The sequence below is a fragment of the Psammomys obesus genome, unplaced genomic scaffold (genome assembly GCF_907164565.1).
Source record: "Psammomys obesus unplaced genomic scaffold, mPsaObe1.curated_primary_1811, whole genome shotgun sequence".
In the NCBI taxonomy this organism is placed as follows: Eukaryota; Metazoa; Chordata; class Mammalia; order Rodentia; family Muridae; genus Psammomys; species Psammomys obesus.
The window spans coordinates 1,057,308-1,071,681 of record NW_026585643.1 but is presented as its reverse complement, the minus strand read 5'-3'; the positions used below and the strand labels follow the sequence as shown (position 1 = coordinate 1,071,681).

The window sequence follows — 14,374 nt, the reverse complement described above, 5'->3', positions numbered from 1 at the left end:
TCCCCCCCCCCCCCAGGGCTAGGACGAAGACTTGTCCAGTGCCTTCGTAATAAGCCCTATACTGCCTCAACTTCCAACTCAACTCCCACTTTTTTTTTAAGACAGGGTTTCTTTGTGTAGCCTTCGCTGTCCTGGACACATTTTTTAGACCAGGCTGGCCTCAAACTCACAGAGATCTGCCAGCTGCCTCCCCAAGTGCTGGGATTACAGGCATGCACCACCCTGTCTGGCTCAACTCTCACATTCTTGCTTCTAGCTTGTGTTTGTCGGGAGCGCCTCCTGGTGCCTGCCATTCACACACAGTCGGAAACATGGAAGCCTTGTCTCTAGAGCCCTCTGGGTTCAGGTTCCTTTCCAGAGAACGGGAGTCCTGAAATGGGAAGTGACATCAGTAGCGTCAGAATGCAGCAGTGTGCTTCAAAGCTTGGTCTTGGCTTGGCTCCTCCTGTTACAGCAAGGGCAAAGATGGAAAGGTTTCTTCTAAACTGGGCGTGGTGCCACACACCTTTAACCCCATCATTGAGGAAGCAGAGGCAGGTGGATTTCTCTGAGTTTGTCCTGTGGACCTCCCCAAACTGTTCTCTCCAGCCCCTCCATGCAGTTTGTGTATTGTGCCAGCCCGAAGCCCGCTAGTATTGTACCTCACTTCAGCTTCCTCGAGTAGCTGCAAAACTGTATTTGAAATAAAATTAAATATCAGGGCGAGCAGGGTGGATGGTGGCTCTTGCTTTTATTCCCATAATCCCAGCACTTGGGAGGCAGAGTTAGATGAATCTCTATGAGTTTGAGGCCAGCCTGGTCGAGTTCCAGGACATCTAGGGCTACACAAAGAAACCATGTCTCCAATCCCACCTCATTTTTTGTTTTTGTTTGTATAGTTTTTTGAGATACTCCTGTTATATTGCTCTGGCTGGCCAGGTCCTGTGTAACCCAGGCTGATCTTGAACTCATAATTCTACCTCTTCCTGGATGACATGCTTGAACCAACGTACCTAGTTATTATTTAATTTTTATTCCACTTGTGGAAGTTGGAGGATAATTTGGGGAGTCAGCTTTTTTCCTTTCACTATGTGGGTCCTGGGGATAGAACTCGGCTCTTTAGGTTTTGCTGCAAGTACCTTAGTCAGAGCTTCTCTTGCTGCAGTGAAACCCCATGACCAAAAGGCAAGTTGGGGAGGAAAGGGTTTATCCAGCTTACACTTCCACATCACTGTTTACCATCAGAGGAAGTCAGGACAGGAATTCAAACTGACTGGGAAGGAACCTGGTGGCAGGAGCTGATGCAGAGGCATGGAGGGGTGCTGCTTGCTGGCTTGCTCCTCTTAGCTTGCTCAGCCGCTTTCTTAGAGAGTCCAGGACCCCCGGCCTGCGGAGGGCAGCATCTGCATTGGCTGGGGCCTCTTCAGTGACTACAGGTTTGCTATAGCCTGATCTTACAGGGGCATTTTCTTCTCTTTTTCCTCCCTCCCTGCTTCCCTCCCTCCCTCCCTCTCTCCCTTTTTGCTTGTTTTGTTTTCTTTTTTTTTTTTTTTTTTGAGACAGAGTTTCTCTGTATAGTCTTGGCTGTCCTGGAACTCTGTAGACCAGGCTGGCCTCCAATTCAGAGATCCACCTGTCTCTCACTGCTAAGTGCTGGGATAAAGGCAGGCACTACCACCTGGCCAGAAGGCATTTTCTTAAATTGAGGTTCCTTCCTCTCACATGACTTTAACTGTGTCAAGCTGACATAAAACTATCCAACATAGTACCTTTACCACCCACACTGGAGTCCTTTGACCATGTAAAAGCTAGGCAAGAAAGAGGTACAGAGGGGTTGGCAACTCTGACCCAAGATATCCCAATAAGGTCCTTTTATCATCTGCATAGTGGGAAAGTTTGGAGGGCCAAGCTCTCGCTGCGTGGCACCCAGAACTAGCTGTTGGTGCAGCCAAAAACAACAGCTTGGGAAAAGCTATTTCCTCTCATGTCAGGATGCTTCATCGTTTTGGGGTTCTCTAAGTTACATCCCGATCCTTAGGCAGTGGAAGAGTGAATTTTTCCATGATAATCAAAGGTAACCCTGAAGTAAAGTAGGAACAATGTAACGAAGGAAAAAAGGACATTCAATCCAGAATGGATGGACAGAAATAAATCATAAAGGGAAGAAGTCCTTGAAAAGGATCAACAACAGAATTGGTTCCCACACATCTGAATGAGAAAATAATGGAATCAGTTAGCCACAGTGGATGAGACGTCAACAGACCCATGTTTGTGGTATAAGTAGAGTCATCGGATCTAGGGTAAACATTAGAATGAAACAGTTGTTTTTCAGTGTATCTAGGGTAAATATAGAATGAGCAGGTATGCCTAGACCTTGAAGGACTCATTGTGGAGAGCGATGCTTGTTTTCTGTGATTTATACAGTTTTCCTGAAGGAGCTTCCCAGCCTTGACGTGATTCTGGCCGCAACAGTCCGAGCACACCTGGAGTGTCTTGCAGGGCGCACGGAGGTGTGGTGTTTTTCTTCGCCAAACATATAGATTAGATCAGGTGCTTTGGTATGAGGAACTTGTTCTACTAAAAACAAAAAATCTTCTGTGTGACAGCGTTGCAGGATATTTGATCACACTTTCTGCTTGAATACTGTAAACAGGATTAAATAAAATCAACCATAGGTCAAGAGGCAGAGCAAGGAACCAGTTGACAGGAAGTGAACATAGCATTTTAAGGAAAAAAAAAAAACAGGGAAAGAGGAAATCAGGAGGAAGGATAGAGAGATGCTCAGGAAGTAGAAGGGAAGGGATATTCAGTTTAAAGGAAATTGTTTGAGACTGTGTGGGAGAGTGGGCATTCCTTCTACATCTGCTGAGGAAGGTCAGCTGGGTGCTCTCTCTGCCTCTCTGAGCTAGCAGGCTCTCACCCCAGCGTCTGGCTCCTGAGTCTTTGTTGGTAAAATGGAATGACTGAGATTTTAAAACAGCATAAGTATGCCTTTGTATGGCTGTTCAAGATTCAGGCCGCAGAGGCTGGATCTCCCTGCTGCCAGCAAGGCCTCGTTTCGTTCCTGGGTGACCCTCTTTCCATGCGACTCAGAACACCAGCACTCGCTGGAGCCTAGTCACATGCTTCCTTGTCGCATCATAATAGTCAAGCTGTGATGTCACTGTGGAGCTCCAATTCTTAGTGTGTATTGAAAGTGATACCACATATGAAGAGTCAGCATGAGGGCCAGACCCCCAGGACGAGGTAAGTGGAGGCTGTGCGGAAGGTGTGAGGGCCCAGCCCCTTTCTAGGCCTGACCATCCCAGTTTAGTGGTGGGCTTGTCGGAACGTCTTTCACAGAGAGCTTTAATGCAGCTTTCACTGTTTCAAATCCATCCCCAAATCCTAACACTGGCAGTTCTGACTGTTCAGCCTCCCAGTTCCCTTGAACTCTGACATTTCTTAGGAGAGGAGACACAGAAAACTGGACCAGAACTGAACGTGGTCATTTGGCTACAGGGTAGAATCGGATATCTGTGTCCTTGAAGTATACAACCTTTTTTAAAAAATTTTTCTTATTTATTTTTATTTGATGTACATTGGTGTTTTGACTGTGTGCATGGCTATGTGAGAGTGTCGGATCCCCTGGAACAAGAGTTACAGACAGTTGTGAGCTGCCATGTGGGTGCTGGGAATTGAACCCAGGTCCACTGGAAAAGCAGCCAGTGCCCCTAACTGCTGAGCCATCTCTCTAGCCCCCAAAGTAAAGAACTTTTAAGAAGAAAATTGAAAACACAGGGACAACAGCTACATAGCCATTTGTTACGTCACTCCAACATTTCTTGATTATTTTACTTTTAAATGTTTGCCTTTTTTGCATGGTGTGTGTCTGTGCACCACATGCACTCAGGGCCTGTGGGGTCAAGAAGAGGGCATCAGATCTGGACTGGAGTGTCAGACAGTTGTGAGCTGTCCTGTGAGTGCTGAGAATCAAAACCTAGTCCTCTGGAAGATCAGCAAGTGCTTTTAACTGCTGGGCAATTGTTTCTATAACAGTGATTAATATGCCACACAACAGAGCTGGCATAAAGGAAGTTCATTGTGCAGAAAGGGGGAGGGGGTAGGAGGGTGCCCATGACAGAGAGATAAAGACTGAGCGAAACCAAGAGAAAGGGAGCCGGGGAGGCGGGCAGGGTCTCCTTATCAGGCACACACCTGGGGGTGGTGGCAGGACGGAAGGACAAACAGGAAGGCATGGTGAGGTGGGAATGAGTATGCTATGTTAAAAAAAAAGTCTGCTTCCTGCTGACTTGAGGGCAACGACATCTTTGGGGACCCTAAGAGAACGGGGGTGCTGCTGAAGTCCTGGGAGAGCCAGCTGTGTTACTGCCGTCCAGGATCTGTGAGACCATCTGTGGCTAGGAAACTGCAGGCCCAACCGGTGCAGTCTGTGAGGTTTAGGCTGGAGCCCCTGAGTTCTAGACGCAGCTCCTGAGGAAACACCTGAACCTGGCAGGATGCTGGAACCTGTAGGCATATTCGGGGCAGAATAAACATTTGAGACTTTTTGAACACATGGTTTTGGAAGTTAGGAGAGGGGAGTTGCAAAACTTGGGAAAGGGGAAGAAATCCAGCCTCTGAAATAGGCAATAGGTGGGAACCTTAGGCTGTTGATTGGCAGTGCTCATCTGGAGTCCATCTGACCTGAGAGGTGGATTCAGGTGGATTGTTTGGTAGCTTAAGTTTACAAAGAAAAGTTTAAAACATGTTAGCATCACTGTTGTTGGTAATCTACAGGGAAACACACAGTGTAGAGAAAAGCATAGACACGCGTCTTTGTTATAGCATAGCAGAGGCTTAGGAAACGATTTCAGGTTAACAGCACGAACGCTCTTTAAGGTGAGCCCAGGGAAGACGGAAGCCTTCCGTGAAGCAGAAGGGGCAAAAGCTCACTTGATCTTGAGTTTCAGTATGACCATGGAAGAGGGACTTCTCTCTATCCAGAAGACGGGATGTACGTAAGCCTAGCAGAATGAGAAACGTATTTAAGTCTATAAAAGACAAACCAAAGGAAATTTAAAATCTTGAGCTTGGAACTATGACAGCAGATCATATAGTGGAATAGTTTACCAGAGTTAGATTAATGAGTCAGACCTCCAGCGATTAATGTCAAAGCTCTGGAGAGTCTTAATACAGCAGCTGCGTAGCAATGGGAAGAAAGTTGAAGCTTTTTTTTTTGGGGGGGGGGATACCTTAAATCACCTTCTTATACCCATCTAGGATTTCTTTGCTTACTTTAAAACACGTTCTTAGACTCTAAAATGTGTTCTTAGGTCCTCACAAGCTTCTGTGCTCTTAGGTATTATGTAAGTTTTACACCTTTCTTCCTATCTGATTATTTACCCTGAGACACAGGGGAGATGGAGCAGACACTGTCCTTTAGCTAAAGGAACAGCAAAAAGTCCCATCTGAGGCCTGTTTTTCTGAGCCTGGAAATAAGGTAGACTGTGTAGACATAGTGGCAGCACCTCAAGGAGTGAGGGTTAAGGCCTGATTTTTACACATGGGGTCCAGCAGATCCCCTTGTTCCTTCTGTGGGCACAATGGCCTCGGGGCAGCTGCCAAGGCCTGGGTCTGGAGTGTAGCTTTCTGCTGTGGCAGAACCTGTCAGTCCACCTTCAAACACTTTAAACACCATTTTCACCAAGTCCTATATGGGAGTTTGGGACCATATGTCTATCTAAAGTATATCTAACTAGGCAAATTTTGCTTGTTTCCAGTTACTTTCCATTTAATTTTGAAAACATGTAGAGGAGGCTAAATAAAGCTTAATCTTATAATTAATCACATTAGTTCTTAGCATGACTACACATGTATTTCTGGACATGATCCTTTGATCATTTATAAGATGACTGACTATTAACTTGCATTTCTTAATGATTAAAGACTAGAACTTTAGGTTTTGTCTCTGTTAAGTTGGAGTCTTAAACATTATAAACATAGTCCATAAAGAGACTGGGAACTTTTTGACCTTTTTAGGGTGTACCAGTATAGAGCATAAGAGTTTCCTGTATGATTTAATTTATAAAATGTCCATAGCGCATAAAAATCTAAAGCTATATTTTAGATTAGTAACATTAACAAAAACATGTTTTTTGAGGCTGTGATTTTTAACCTTTGAGAGTGAAGATAGAGCATAATAACCAAGTTCTGACATTGTAAACAATTTAATGTCTCTAAAATTAATATATCCAACTTAAAAGTATCTTTGGAATCATATCACATGGTTTAAGATTATCTAAGCACAAGCTTTCAACTACTAACCTGGAGTTATGATATCCTGATTTTGACCTGGACTTTAAAACAACTGTAAAATTACATCTGAATTTATTATATGAAATCCATCAACCAGAAAGCCTGGAGGTGAATCCTGAACACAGGCAGCTGACAGCAGCAGAAACAAACAGCATTCATTTTTGCATCCAAGAACTAGCAAAGACATAAGTAGTTAGACATATTTTAAATTAGCTTGTTAATCTGAATAGACCTTTATAACCTTGAAAGTTCACCATATAAAGAATATTTTGAATCAGGGTTGAATCATATATATAGTATGTTGTAAAAGTATAACTTTGAATTTTTTTTTTTTAGATATTTAATTTATGTATTTTACGTACATGAACGCACTGTCTTCATGAACACCAGAAGAGGGCATCAGTTTCCATTTCAGATGGTTGTGAGCCACCATGTGGTTGCTGGGAATTGAACTTAGAACTTCTGGAAGAGCAGCCAGTGCTCGTAACCCCGGAGCCATCTCTCCAGCCCCTGACTTTGAATTTCTATAAAAATCCACACCATTTTAAAATGAGACTTGTTGCTTTCTTAGTCTAAAAGGAGACAAAAGAACAAACAGAGAGTACATTAGGACTAAGAGTCTTTATAATTGGTGCTTTATTCCACATGGTCATCGTAAGATGGTGGAGTCACATGGCAGGTTGTACGCCATGTGATCAGCATGGCTGCTTACTCCACATACACCCACATACATATGCCCTGAACAAGAGCTGAACTTAGATTTGAATGCCATGCCCAGTAAGCAAACTATAAATTCTCAGATAAAAGTTCACAGTATAATCTTAAAATATTTATTTTTCTTTTGAGAGCAGAGTGCAAAGAAATCAGAAAAGATTTTTAAGAGTTGGGAGGTAGGGCTGGAGAGATGGCTCAGAGGTTAGGACCACTGGCTGCCCTTGTAAAGGTCTTCAGTTCAATTCCCAGCAACCACACTGTGGCTCACAACCATCTATGATGAGATTTGGTGCCCTCTTCTGGCGTGCAGGTGTAAGAACATTGTATACATAGTAAATAAAAAATAACTAAATCTTAAAAAAAAAAAAAAAAGTTGGGAGGTAGAGCTCTCAGAGATGAGAGGCTTTGGGAGTTCTGACCCACTGTAAACAGACAGGAGTGAAACAGGGCTTGACGGTGTTATGGCAGGATCACGGGACCCTCAGAGACCACCAGGAGACGACTTGATGCAAGAGCAAGAGAGCTTTATTAGGAGAATGATCGAACTTGGGACCCAAGTCTCACTGACACAGCAGTAGAGAAGTGGGACCCTGAGCCCTGAGTGAGTAGGATTTTTAAAGGGAAAGACTGTGAGCAGGGGGTTTCCATGACAGCAAGCGGCGGGGGGGGGGGGGGGGTCATGCTTTGACGTTACAGGATTGGGTAAAAGCCATAGGGGCGAGGTGACCTTCTACATAATCACAATTGCCATTCTTCTAAACTACATCTGGAACCATTGGGTAGAATTTTCCCAGCCAGTTCTCATTGATTATTGCCGGGGAAATTGTCTCTATTTTCTATCAAGTATTTATTCTGGGATATTTCCTGGAGGCTGTTGCTAGGAGAGTTAACTTTGTTTTCTGCCAAGTGCACATTCTGTGATATTTCCTGGTACCTGAGTTGAGCTCCTGGTCAAGATGGCTCCTCATTTCAAAATGGAGTCACCCAGGCTAACTTAAACTCTTCAACGACTCCCCCAATCTTAGGCAGTGCAATGAAGCAATTTAGAAGCCAGGTGTAGGGGTGTGAGGTCATCCAAAAGGCAGATTGGGAGCTTGGAGGCCTGACTGGGGACACCGTTCCCATGGGTGAGGAAAGAAATAGGTCACAAGCCTGACTCATGGTGTCCCAAAGGGTACAGGGGGACTAGAAACAAGTTGGTACAAGTTGGCTAAGCCAGTCTTCAGGTGCTTGTCAAGAGGTTCAGACTCCAGAGCAGGCACGGTTTCACTCAGCACACCTAGTGCTAGGTTTTTCGACGTGCATGCCTGTGTGTGGCGTGGCATGGTGTGGCGTGCCTGTGTGTGTAAATCTCACCCCGGGGAAGGGTCTGAGTGAAGGTCAGCAAAAAGGGCCGACCAGTGTTGCATGTAGGAATGTAGCAATTAGTGGACCAGAAAGCAAATCTGTCACAGGTAGACATAGAAGGGGGATCCCCATGTGCCAAGGGAAAAAGCGAGCCCCTCTGAGTTTCGCAGCACCAGGGTTACAGTAATGATTAATATGCCACGCAACAGATCTGGTATAAAGGAGGTTTCCTGTGGGGTGGGAGGGAGAAGAGGGTGCCCATGAGGAAGAGAGAGAGAGAGAGAGAGAGAGACAGAGAGACAGAGAGACAGAGAGACTAGGAGAAGCCCAGGGAGTGTGTGAGAGAAAGAAAAGGAGAGCTAGGGAGGCTAGCGGGGGTGGGGGGTGGGGTGGGGGTGGGGGAGCTCTTACCAGGCACACACATGGTGGTGGCTGCAGGTGATGACATCAGAGGTCTCTAGGCCCCTGAAAGGCAGTGGAGTGGCCTGTATGCTAACAGTCGTTCAGCCCTCTAACTCTTGGGAGTGAATGTATGAAAAGTGAAAATGTCACTGAGTTGCCATCTTTTAAGTTTCTGAGAGCGCGGTGATCCTTGTGACCCAGAGTAATTTGCCAAACTCTCCAGAGTCAGGTGTTCGGTTCCCACAGTTTACAGCCAAAAAACAAGCAAACAAACAAACAAAAACAAAAACCACACACAGATAGTTCCCAAGCAGCCCAGACCAATAAAGAGTTACAAGGAGATGAGTCCCTCAATGGTCACTGAGGGCTGCCCACCTCAAATGTCCCATTTCCCCTTTCTTCCTTCCTTACCAGTCAGTAGACCCTGTGATTCAGAAGAACGTCTTGTAAATATATATCAGCAGCTCTGGCTCAAAGCCTAACAGGTCAAAGGTGTCTAACTCCCCTTGCCTGCCCGTCTGGATGCTTTTGCCAGGTGTTTGAGGACCTGGTTTTAATATGGAGACCGGGTTACTGACGTGCAGTGAGGAAGGGAGGCTGGAGGCAAACATGGACCGGCAACAGCAAACACAGCTGAGCTCGAAGCAGAGAAGTTTTTAAGCTGTTAGTCTGCGAAGAGCTCTAGGCTTTGGGCTGGAGCCCGTGAAGAGTGAACCGAGTTTCTTAAAGAGGGTGTGTGGAATGGGACGTGGTCCTTAGGGATCGGTGAAACTGTCCCCTTCCTGAATTCAGAGCTTTGGTGATTACCAAAGAGGAGATCCACACAAGATTTTGAGGTCTCACCCGCACCTTCTGGAGGAGCTCAACAGGGCTCCCTCTATTCTCTGAGGGTCAGCTGTTGGGACCGGGAAAACACTTTGTTCAGGAATAAGCCACTCATCAATTGCTCCTGCTTCTGTAAGTAGCCCCGGTTGCCGTCTGATCGTCCAGCCGCGTAGTGGGGGTGCCCTCCTTTGATCCCGGTACTTGGAGGCAGAGGCAGGTGGATCTCTGAGTTCCAAGCCCACAGTGGAAGTTCCAGGACAGCCAAGGAGACGGAGAGCCCTGTCTTGAAAACACACACACACACACACACACACACACACACACACACACACACATACAACCAGAGTCACCAAGCTAAACTCTTTGGAGCCCTATTTGGAGTGAATAGCCATTTGGGTTTTTGTTTTACATTTTACAACACGAAGACATTGCGCGTCCGTGCAGGTGCTCACAGGTCCAGAGAGAAGGCTTCAGACCCCTTAGAGCTGGAGTTTCGGGTGATTGTGCTGTAGGCGCTGAGTCTGGTCCTCCGCAAGGGCAGCGTGCGCTCCCAACCTCTGAGCCACCGTTTCAGCCTCCATTTGTTCAAGAAGAGTTCATGCGCCAGTGGGTAAGGGAGAGTCAGAGGTGAGGTCTGAGAATCCAAAGACTGACAATGCTTTTTGAGTGACCCAAGTAGTCAAACTGGGCCTTTGACAACAAAGGTCGCTTCACTCCAGAAGTGCTGTTCCCCAGATGGGAAATCCTAATATTCTAAATTTGGTCCAGAGCTTCGTACTGTGTGGGAAAATGGCTTAGCGAACAGCACATCTTGTCAAACCTTAACAGAGAAACCAGAGTATTTCATCATTGGGAACACTGTAGCCACAATGACCTCAGAAGTGGTTGAAGTCTACCGGTTCTTAAGATCCCCGTCTTTCTGGGGGCAAAAAACATCTGATCCATTTTGGGTTCATCCTCGGTTGGCTTTGAAAACGTTTCCACACGGCTGCGGCTGCTGGTGGCGGTTGGGATTCAGTTTAAGCCTGGGGTTTATGTTTTATTTTTAATTTATTTTGTTTTTCCGAGACAGGGTGTCTCTGTGTAGCCTTGGGTGTCCTGGATTCTCTTGGTAGACCAGGCTGGCCTCGAATTCAGAGATCCACCTGCCTCTGGCTCCCGGAGTGCTGGGATTACAGGAGTAGGGAGGTGTTTTAAAAAGGCTTCCCAGGGGGCCAGGCAGCTCAGTAAAGACTTTGGAAGGACCTCAGGGTGCAGAGGTCCATGGCAGGGAAGGGCCCACGAAGGCAGGTCCTCTTGCCCCAAGCGCCCACAGGGAGGCGTTCGGGCCAGCGCGGACCATCGCAGAGTTCGGTAGCCAATGGGCGGCCCGGCGTGCTGTGCCAGGGCCCGGCCACCAATCCCGACCCCGGTCCCGCCTCCGCCCCGGCGGCGCGCGGGCAGGGGCGGAGCGCCTGGTGCCAGGGGCGGGCGCAGCGCGGGTCCCGGGCTTCGCGTGGCTCGGGTGCGAAGAGCCGGTCGTCCCGCGGCCCCTCTTCCCTCTTGGATCCCCTGTCCTCTTCCCCCTTCCCGCCCAGGCCCACGGTGCGAGGCTGGGAGCCGCCGCCCGGGCCGCGCCGCGCCGCGGTGAGTGACCGACCCCCAGCCCCTGGGCCTGCCGCCCGGACCTGCTCCATCCCAGACCCTCCGAGCCCCGTCCTCGCGGCCGGAGGAGAAGCCTCCGTTGGCAGCCATGGGGTTTTGTCCCCTTTCCCCTCTGCCCCTGCTGTAACCGGGGGAGGCTGAGGAGTCTGTGTAGGGGGATGGGAGCGGCTGGGTTGGGACGCCCTCAGCGGGATGCAGGTTCGCCTGCCTCCTGGGGCTCACCGCCCAAGCGCTGCAACTTTTTGTTCTCTGACCCAGTTCGGAGCCCTGCAGACTGCCTTCCGGTCCGCCCCTATTCCCATGACTCCCTCCCGGCGACCTAAACACGCACATACAACCGGACCTTACTTCTGGGGGAGCAGTGCCATTTGGGAACGAAAGGTTTAAAAGAAACCAGTCCCTGACTCTTGTGCCCGGCCATACTGTGAAAACCAACCAGGAAACGGAAAGCCCTCACAGGTTCCCAGTGTTTCGTCTCTCCCTCCTAAGCTGGAAGAAAACTCAAGCTTGAAACTTGTCTGAAAATCAGTGTGGGCCTAGATCGATGTGTCTTATGAGCCTCTTAGTCATATATTTGAAGTCCATTTATAGTGTTAGGATAGGTAGCGGTAATTGCAAAAGCAAGAAATTAAAAATACATGCATATCCCAAACCTTAGGATTGAGAGTAGATTTCACCAGCCTTTGGTGCATTGTTTATCGTTTCTAGTTTTCACTTTTAGAATCATGAATGCCTGTGTCCACTACTATGATGGGGAGGTGGGTGGCCAGATGAGCCAGTCAGTGTGTCACTCTAGGGGAAAGCTACTCACTTGGATCATGTTATTTCCAGATTGGCTTTCTTCAAAGTGAAGGGAGACTGGGCCCCGGGGAACCGTCTGAGGACACTTCAGCCTTCCACCGTTGCCGGCCCACCTCTGAGCTGGACAGGGTTTTAAGATACACTCCTGGAGTTAGTCTTTCCAAAGCATTTCATTTTCTCGTTTTACAGTTTTACTTTGTTGCTCAGGCTGGTCCCAAATGTGTGATCCTCCTGCCTCTGAGGTGACTTAATGTTTTTAGCAAAATCTGTAGCTTTCGATTTTACCAATAAAAAGACTCAGGAGCCAGATGCTGGGGTGAAAGCCTACTAGCTCAGAGAGGCAGAGAAAGCACCCAGCTGACCTTCCTCCTCAGTCAATGTCCATGCCCACCTCATTTTCACCTCCCCCAAACAACCTCCTTCAAACTGAATGCCCCTCCCTTCTACATCCTGTGCATTTCTCTGTCCTCCTGACTTCCTCTTACTCTGTTGTCTTAATAACCCTATGGACATTTCCTGTCAATTGGTTGCTTGCTACACCTCTTGACCTATTGTTGACTTTATTTAATCCTATTTATAATATTCAAGCAGAAAGCTCTTGGATTAAAAGTTTATGCTAGGGCTCAGCCACACCACAACTAGAAACAGTTTTTTTTCCCAGTAAATAACACAATGGGGGGGGGGGAGCGGTGTTGTCACAGTGATCAAATGTCCTGCAACAACTTAGTTTATATATATATATTTAGTATTATATATATATATATTGTGTTTTTTGTTTGTTTTTCAAGACAGGGTTTCTCTGTGTAGCCCTGGCTTTCCTGGACTCACTTTGTCGATGTGTGTGTGTGCGCACTATGTGCAGTTAAGTCCATGGAACCCAGAGGGCCTTGGAGCCCCTGAAACTGGAGTCATTTATGAGTCACTAATATGGGTTCTGGGAACTGAATCTGTGCTGAGCCGTCTCTCCAGCCCAAAGGTCTGTAACTTTTATCAGATTCTCAAAGAAGTCCATGAACTAAAAAGTTCAGAAGCACCCAAGTTAAACATGACAAAAGTCCTTACAGCCCTTAACACTGTATTACCCAGACATACCGCAGGCAGCATTTCAGAGCGTATCTGAGTAGACTGAGCGAGCCGAGCAGGGTCATATCTAGTCTCCCGCTTTGTCTTTTATTTTAGTACAAGCCTGTGTTCAACCAGAACATTCCAAAGTACTTTTCCCTGCCAGTGAATGGACATCTAAACTGCACGTTTAGCCTGTCTGTCCTTTCCATCTGGGTGGGGTGTCAGAAGTCAAAGGGAAGGAACAGCGTCATGAGTGTTTTTAAATCAGTGACTAAGCAGGATAGCACACCTGGCATGTGTCATGGTGCGGGTGTGGTCATCCGTGATAGATGTGCCACGTCTGCCTGGTGGAGAAACGCGGTCCACAGTGGAGGCACAAGGATACTGACTGTTACCAATACTGGCCTATCCCACTTGCCCTTTTGTTTTTGAGATAGGGCCTCTTTAAGACATTGTGCCTGGCCCCCAACTTGTCATTATGATGAGCCATTGTGGGTGTAGTGTGCTCCAAATCTAAGAAACAGGTTCTTGCAGAGAACTACCGGCTGTAGAGCAAGGTCTTGATTTTAAACCACGCTCTAGGGCTGGAGAGATGGCTCAGAGGTTAAGAGCACTGGCTGCTCTTTCTAGAAGTCCTGAGTTCAATTCCCAGCAACCACATGGTGGTTCATAGCCATCTATAGTGAGATCTGGTGCCCTCTTCTGAACACTCAATAAATCTTTTTTTTTTTTTTTTTTTTTTTAAGTAAAACCACATTCTAGCTGGGTATAGTGGCGCTTGCCTTTAATTCCAGTACTTGGGAGGCAGAGGCAAGAGAATCTCTGAGTTCAAGGCCAGTCTAGTGTATAGGTTGAGTTTCAGGACAGACAGGGCTACACAGAGAAAACCTTGTCTTGAAAAAACAAAACCAACAACAAAACCCAGCATTCTATTTCAGACATTCTGCTATAACTTTTGAGAATCAAGACCAGATGCAGACTGTCCACCTAAGCCACTGTGTTAGCGTGCATTGTACTGAAATAATCTGCTCCGTGCTGTGAGAACTGTAAGCTACATGCTTGTGGCCATGTAACCGCACATACCTCATAGTCTCTGTCAGCTCTCATCTTGACACTGATTAGACTATTTCTTGGTTACAATTTGAGGGAGCTGGTTCTCTCTCTCCACCATGTGGGACCTGGCAATTAAACTCAGGTTGTAGGCTTAGCTGAAAGTGCCTTTCTCCCTTTGAGTTCTGTTTGTGACTATTTTTTTTCTTTCTTTCTTTCTTTCTTTCTTTCTTTCTTTCTTTCTTTCTTT

The 14,374-nt window shown here is 46.9% G+C and overlaps 1 protein-coding gene across 1 annotated transcript in view; it reads left to right on the top strand.

The window, feature by feature from the left end:
- The first annotated feature begins 11,054 nt into the window (after positions 1 to 11,054).
- The window catches only part of Homez (homeobox and leucine zipper encoding), a 9,295-nt gene continuing 5,975 nt past the window's right edge, over positions 11,055 to 14,374 (top strand). Inside the window, exon 1 of the mRNA XM_055617678.1 lies at positions 11,055 to 11,190. The gene's annotated coding sequence lies outside the window, so the exon portion shown is untranslated. The remainder of the gene's footprint in view (positions 11,191 to 14,374) is intronic.